This window comes from Lactuca virosa, chromosome 1 (genome assembly GCF_052849685.1).
Source record: "Lactuca virosa cultivar CGN04683 chromosome 1, Lactuca_virosa_CGN04683_v6, whole genome shotgun sequence".
Lineage (NCBI taxonomy): Eukaryota > Viridiplantae > Streptophyta > Magnoliopsida > Asterales > Asteraceae > Lactuca > Lactuca virosa.
Window position 1 is genome coordinate 181,564,325 of NC_136426.1, and position 7,889 is coordinate 181,572,213.

The 7,889-nt window shown below is 36.6% G+C and overlaps 1 pseudogene; it reads right to left on the reverse strand.

The window, feature by feature from the left end:
• Window positions 1-777: 777 nt before the first annotated feature.
• Window positions 778-2,612, reverse strand: LOC145124837 (pentatricopeptide repeat-containing protein At2g36980, mitochondrial pseudogene; annotated as a pseudogene).
• Window positions 2,613-7,889: the final 5,277 nt, after the last annotated feature.

The following is a 7,889-nucleotide window of genomic DNA, read 5'->3' on the forward strand; positions in this document are numbered from 1 at the left end:
ACATTCCATACTAAGGACTCTGGACTCGCATGAGTTATTTTTGATCCCACCCTATTCAGGAGATCAAATGAGAAGCATCTTATGCTTGTACAAGTGTATGTGGATAACATAATATTAGGTTCTACAAATGAAACAATGGTATAAGACTTCGCAAAGTTTACGGCCAACAAATTCAAAATGAGCATGAACAGAGAACTAAGCTTCTTTCTAGGTTTTCAAGTGAAACAAACCACTGAATGTATCTTTATTCATCAAGAATGATACACAAAAGACTTTCTGAAAAAGTTTAACATGGAATATGGTGCTCCTGTAAAAGTACCAATGGCATGTACTCATAAGATCTCTACAGATCCAGAAGGAGAACAAGTTGATCAAAAGACTTACAGAGGTACGGTTAGTTAGTTTACTCAATTTCAATTAAAAGTATATATTGTTATTAAGAAAAAAAAGTGGTGGCACACAAATAATATATAAATAAAATGAGCAAAATTACTTCTATTTACTTGTTTTTTAAATAATGTTATGTGAAATATTCTTTGACAAAGATATTATAAATGTACACACATAAATGTTTCCATCATGAGACCGTTTTGAAGATCTATCTTTACTCGAATCCATGAGCTTGCTCATTGCTTCGTATTCTCCTATAGAATTTGATTTTCTCATGTAATACACTCAATAATCATATTATGTGTGTTTTTCTTAGTTTATACTTGTCATGAGGTTTATATTTCCATCTTGATCTTCAAAAGTCAACATCATCTTTAATTACTTCCATCACCATGGATTCTTCAAATGATATTCAAGAAAATATATTACAGAAACATATCTTCATTCTCTACACATAAACCCCCACCATCAACAAATGTCACCACCTTGTTTTTAACTTCAATCCAACTATAACCAGGCATCTTCTTCACCCCTTCATCAGCCATAACTTTCCTAACCATCTCAGCTTCTTTCCACTTCCCCTTTACACAATACAAATTCGAAAGCACCACATAACTCATCTCACTTTCACCTTCCAACATCTCCAACTCACCATGTGCATAACAAGATCCAAAAACACCCTCACTCGACTTCCCTATTTCACCATGTGTCCTTCTGTAACTTTCCACCATCTCTCTTGCTTCTTCCAACTCCCCTCCTCGAGCCAACATATCCACCATGCATGCCACATGTTCTACCTCAGGATACAACCCATGGACCCCACTCATCGATTGGGAAAAGTATCGACCTTTTTCAACAAACCCTAAGTGGCTACATGTCATTAATAAGCTTATGCATGTCACATTATCTGGTTTCAAATTAGATGTTATCATTTTGTCATAAATCTCTAGGGCTTTATCACCCTATCCATGTAGACCATAGGAAATCAACATTGTATTTCATGAAAGCAAATCTTTTTCAATTATATCATTAAAAGATTGGAAAGAACCAAAAATATCTCCACATTTTGCATACATGTTAACCAATCCATTTCCAACATAAGCATAAGAGTGAAATCCATGTCGAATTGCAAGACTATGAATCATTTTTCCGTGACCTAATGTTGCCAAGAGAGAACATGCATGAAGAACTGTTCCTAAAGAAAAATCACCAGGAAGAAGGATGGATCTTATCATATTGACAAAAAAAACGTATCCCTTCTTCAGAATTTCCGTGTCTAACATACCCTGATATCATTGAAATCCAAGAAATAACGTTTTTTTCAGGGGCGTTGTGAAATGAGATAAGGGCTTTTTGGATATTTCCTATTTTCATTAGCGCGTCTATTATTGCATTCCAAGAAACTTGAGTGAGAGTGTGAATGGACTCAAAGATTTTCAGTACATATTCTGGAATACTTAAATATGGATAGAAACTAAGAATTGAGTTGTTTGCTTCAACTACTGAATTCCACCCTTTCTTGACAACAATAGCATGAAACATGCAACCAATGTGATATTCTTGTGATTCAGTAGCAACATTCATGAGTGCACTGAATGTCTATTGATCTTGAATTTGATCACATGATTCAATCATCATCCTCGTGAACAAATCAACACAAGAATTGACAGTGCTATGTCGAGCATGACCTGCAATCAGAGTATTCCAAGCAATATTCACCCTATTTGGCATAGCCTCAAAAACACTTTGGGCAGATTGAAATTGATTGGAGTTAACATAAGCAAACAGTAAAGAACACCAAGAAACATTGTTTCTGATCAACTCAATTTCTTCAAACACATCATGTGCACTACAAGGGCTCAAACACTTGCCATACATATCAATAAGTGCATTATTCACTAGAAGTGAAGAAGAATATCCAGCAGAAAGAATCAATGCATGGATCTTTTGTCCATAACACAGCTTACCTGATCCTGCTCATGCACTCAAAGTTGCAGTAAATGAGTAATGATCAGGTTTGATACAATCAATTCTTGTTATTTCGTGGAATAGTAACAGAGCTTTTGGTAAAGACCAAAATGGGTATAAGAAGTGAGCATTGTGTTCCAGACGACTGTGTCTCTTTTGGGCATTTCATCGAACGGTTTAGGTGCACAAGTGACTTTCCCCAATTTTACAAGTGCTGCGATTTTTGATGTTGTATGAACCATATATGATCCCATGTTATTATTATACTATAGGATCGAGGGAAACCCATTAACCTGTAACTCAAATTATATGTACTTCGAGATGGTCGTACATTCCGGAGGTCTGTTCCGGAGAACTAAAATTAGGATATTTGTGTGGTTTTGTTCCATATATTGTAACATCCGAAAAACCATGCCAACATTTTTCAGTTTTATTAAATATATTTCCATAAAATAATAAGATAATCATTCATTGTTTCAAATCAAAGCCATAGAGTCGGAGTATCAAATAGTCTCTCAAGTATAAATCAACAAGAGGATTTGTACGATCACTCCTTCGCCTTCACATAATCACCAATGTTACCCGAAAAACAATTACAAACAACTGGATAAGCATGAAGCTTACTGAGTTCCCCCAAAATACCCCATACAACAATACATAAACAATACATGCATACCATACCCATAGTATAAAACTGGATTGCCCCTCGGCCCACAGTCTCCAGACTGGATTGCCTCAAACCCATAGCATAAGACTGGAATGCCCTCCCGACCCTCATCTTATGACTGGATGGTAAGTTGTACTTAAACACAACTTCGTACCCATTTCCTCTTGTAGACTCCTCTAAAACCTCGATGTGAAACGACTATCACGATCTGATACAATCGTTAAAGGAACACCGTGAAGTCTTAGAACTTCCTTCACGTAACATTTGCAAGCTTATCCATAGACCACCTTATTGGATTAGGTGTCTAAGCCCATAACTATATTTGGTATGTACTTGACCCGATAGTAGCATGGTCTATTTTAGGTTGCCTTCACCAGAACAATTTGATAGGATGGATATTTGAGAAAGAGGTTATTTGTGATTTACTAATATATTATAAGAATAATATATTAATTGAGAAATCATGTTATTTAATTGGTATTGATCAAGAATTAATTTGGAATTAATTTAGTGATCAAAAGAGACTGATTAAATTAACAGGGGCTGATTATGTAAATCAATTATACATATAATTTGGGCTAATGATCCATGATTAATTAGTAATGGACTAAATTCATATGAGAGTCCATGAAGTGTTATTGGATTAAAAGCCTAAGTCTATGAATTAGGGTTTACAAGTGACCCATGAAATTCTACACTATAAATGTGTTCCCTTAGCTCCAAAATCGGCACACAAGTATTCCAAGAAGAAGCTAGCCGATTTTGGTGTCTCCTAAACCTCTCTCATATTCTTCTAATTGTTCTTGGTGTTTGTGACTTTATTGAGGCATCACACTTGAGGTGCTAAGCTCTTATAAGGCCAAGTTATACAAGCTACTACAAGAGGTAATCATCTAACTAGTTTTTATGATTCAAATATCTAAGTTGTATGCTAGTTAGGCTTCATGCTTTGGAAAAATGAATATTGCATGTATAACTAGAGAAAACTTAGTTCCAAAGCATTAGGGTTTTATGTGCACCGTAGGGATGTTAGAGTACATAAAACCCAATAGTGGTATTATAGCCTAGGGTGTTTTCTGTTATATTGATGCAATTGTGTTATTTTCAAAGCTGGAAAAATTGCAATTTTGGATTCTGCCAAACTGAACTCGACGAGTCCCATAAGGGAACTCGACGAGTTGGATCATATGATGATGAACTTGGCGAGTCCATTGCCTGGCTCGACGAGTTGGATCATCTGTTGGCAGAATTTTCGAGTTTTTGGCTTGTTTTGGATTAAGATCATTACCACAAACTGCTTTGGATCATAAAATTTGATTTTACTAATATGGTAATCATTATCCCCATCCAATAACATGATGATTGTCAAAATTTTAAGATAATTACTTGATTTTGTGAAAAACTAATTATTTGTAGAATTTATCTTGCTATATGAATAATATTTGGTCAAATTGGTAAATGATAAAATCCTATGGTAATTTTATTAGTTAAATTTGATCTAAATGTTTTTTGAAGAGTTTCATAACTTGCCCTCAAGTTATGGAATTTGAAAAATCTCATTCATGAAACATTAACTCCTTAAGTTATGGAATTCCAAAGGTCTTGAAGAGTTTCATAACTTGCCCTCAAGTTATGGAATTTGGAAAGTCTCATTTATGTAACATAAATTCTAAAACTCAAGAGGTTTTGAAGAATTTCAAAACTTGTCCTCAAGTTTTGGAATTTGAAAAGTCTCATTTATGAAACTTTAATTCCAAACCCTAGAATTTTAAAAGTTTAAAATTCAACCCTATACTATTATAATATTAAAAGTTTAATACTTGTATATACGTATAAGACAATTCAGTCTTACCGTTAGTAGGCCTCATTCACGAAGCTAGTCTATAAGAGGTGTTTAAGGATGCGGCCTATTATATGACCGCCATTGGGTATCCACTCTTACCCACCGCACTGTTGACTAGTGGAGGGTCGTTAGCCGAACGGGTAGGATAGGGCATTAATCCTCATTAATAAGTATAATGATATTATGAAGTAACTAAACTTTTATAAATTTCCAATCTTAGTTACTTCAGGAAAAATGTGAAAATGGTGCTATTCCATGAAATTGCACTTTGCACCTTGCCAAGTCGTTAGTGGAGCGTGTGTGGTTAACCGGCACACTAATTTGGGACTAACAAGGGTGGCAAAGGGTAGCTTGAAGTTTATCATAGATCAATGGAGCGTGTGTAGTTAACCGACACATTGATTAGGTGATAAGTAACATCAAGAGTACCAAGCACATTTGCATGGTTATTCACACATTGTTTGTGATCCTCGGTATCCCAGTCACAAACTTGAAGGGCATAAACGAGATTTAACATGTCATTGAAAAAGTTCAATGAATCTTAAAGAATCTAGGAATTTCAATTCATTTAAAACTTAATCTTCAATTTCGTTTATCATGGTGGAAATTGGTAAATCGTCATTTACCTACCTTCAAATATTTTGCAATTGGATTACGACATCCCTCTTACGGATTGTAGAATATTGTGTTGGATCCTAGCCTTAATATTCCATTTGAGTGTTATATTAAGGATCCTTATATAATCTAAACCTTGTCTTTCTTTTTCAGATGTCTATTTGAAATACTGCTTTAAACCCAAATGCTTCTGGCTCTTTCTTTCTCATGAACTTATGTGGGAGGGTCATTTTTGATGGGTTGAATTTCAATGAGTGGATTCGAAACATTCGCATGACCATTCGATACGAGGAAAAGGAATATGTCCTCGGTAAAGAGCTAAAGGAGATTGTTGAAAACACTGCCACTCCTGAACAAATTGCTGAATATAAGGCTCATGAGAGGGACGCGACAATGGTGTCGTGTATCATGATTGCTACCATGACTTCTGAGCTTCAAAAGTCCTATGAGGACTTTTGGCCCTATGAGATGCACTAAGACTTGATGGAAAGGTACCATCAAAGTGCTCAGCAGGATAGGTATGAAATCATTGCCTCCTTGATCAAAACAAAAATTAAGGATGGAGATTCCATCACAGCCCACTTGCAAAAGATGTAAAGGTTTGTGGACCGCTTGCTGAAGTTGAATGTCAACTTCGATGAAGAGTTGGCCATTGACATTATCCTACACTCTTTGCCTTCTTCTTATGATCAGTTTCGTATGACTTATCATATGAACAAGGAGGAGGTCACTCTAAGCAAGCTTCAAGGCCTTCTGAGAACTGCTGAAAGTAGTTTGAAAGACAAGTTTGTTGTACCTACTCCTACTGCTGTTGCCTCTGTCTTGGCAATTGCACATGGGAAGGGTAAGAAGAGGAAGGCTCCTTCTAAGAGCCACAAGGGAAAGTCCCATGATGGATCCTTTCTAGTGGGACCATAGTTGGTTCTGCTAAACCCTCTTCCAATCCAAAGGAAGCAGAGTGCTTCCATTGTCATGAAAAAGGCCACTGGAAATGAAGCTGCCCCAAATACTTGCAGGACATAAAGGATGGGAAGATCAAACCCACATTTGCAGGTATTTACACTATTCTATCTAATAACTCATCACATTCTAATTCTTGGTTCCTTGATACAGGATGTGGTTTTCACATTTGTTCTGATTTGCAGGGTCTAAAAAGAAGTAGGGATGTGGAGCACGGGAAGATAAACTTGATCATGGGGAATAGGAAAGCGTCACCTATCACCAAGATTGGAGTTTATTCTTTATTTCTTAGTAGTGGGTTAAATTTAGATTTGAATAATTGTTGCTACTCGTCTGACATGGCGAGAAATATTATTTATGTTCATGGTTTGTATAAACAAGGTTTTACTTTTTAATTTAATAATGAGATTGGTGGTATTAATGCTTAATATAATGGTAAATTTTATTTTGAAGCATTGCCTTGTAATGGTATATATGAAACTGTGATGGTTGTAGATAACTTAGAAAATAATGTATTACATATCGATTCGTCCAATGGTTTGGATAAAGCATGCTTGTGGAATTGTCATCTTGGACATGTCAACAAGAAGCGCATAGCCCAACTCCAAAAGGATGGAGTGTTGGAGTCATTTGACATAAAGTCAGATGACACATGCGAATCTTGTTTGCAAGGAAAGATGACCAAGTCACCCTTCGTTGGTTCTTGTGCAAGGGGTGAGGGTTTGTTGGATCTCATACACACCGATGTGTGTGGACCCTTCAGATCCGCCACAAGGGATGCTAACCGCTTCTATGTGAATTTTACCGATGATTATAGTAGATATGAGTATATATACTTAATCAAGCATAAGTCAAAAACCTTTGAAAGTTTCAAAGAGTTTAAACAAGAACTGGAGAATCAATTGGCTAGGAAGATAAAGATGCTCTGATCCGATCGAGGTGGTGAGTATCTTAGTATCGAGTTCCACAACTATCTTAAGGAATGTGGAGTTGTTTCACAATTGATGCCACCTAGGACACCACAGCTTAATGGTGTGGCTGAGAGGCTCAATCGAACCTTGTTGGACATGGTTCGTTCCATGATGAGTCGAGCTTCGTTACCTATCTCATTCTGGGGGTATGCCTTAGAGATTGCTGCTCATATCCTTAATCTAGTCCTAACTAAGAAGGTTACCAAAACACCTCACGAAATGTGGACATGGAAGGTTCCCTCATTAGCATATATCAAGGTTTGGGGTAGTGAGGCTTTCGTAAAACGAGAGACTCACGATAAGCTCGAACCTCGTAGTGAGCGTTGTATTTTCATCGGCTACCCACAGAAATCCTTTGGATATCTCTTCTATAGACCGGGTGACAATGTTGTCTTCCTAGCGAGAAGAGGGGTTTTCCGCGAAAGAGAACCCATATGCCAAGAGGAAAGTGGGAGGAAAATTGACCTTGAAGAGC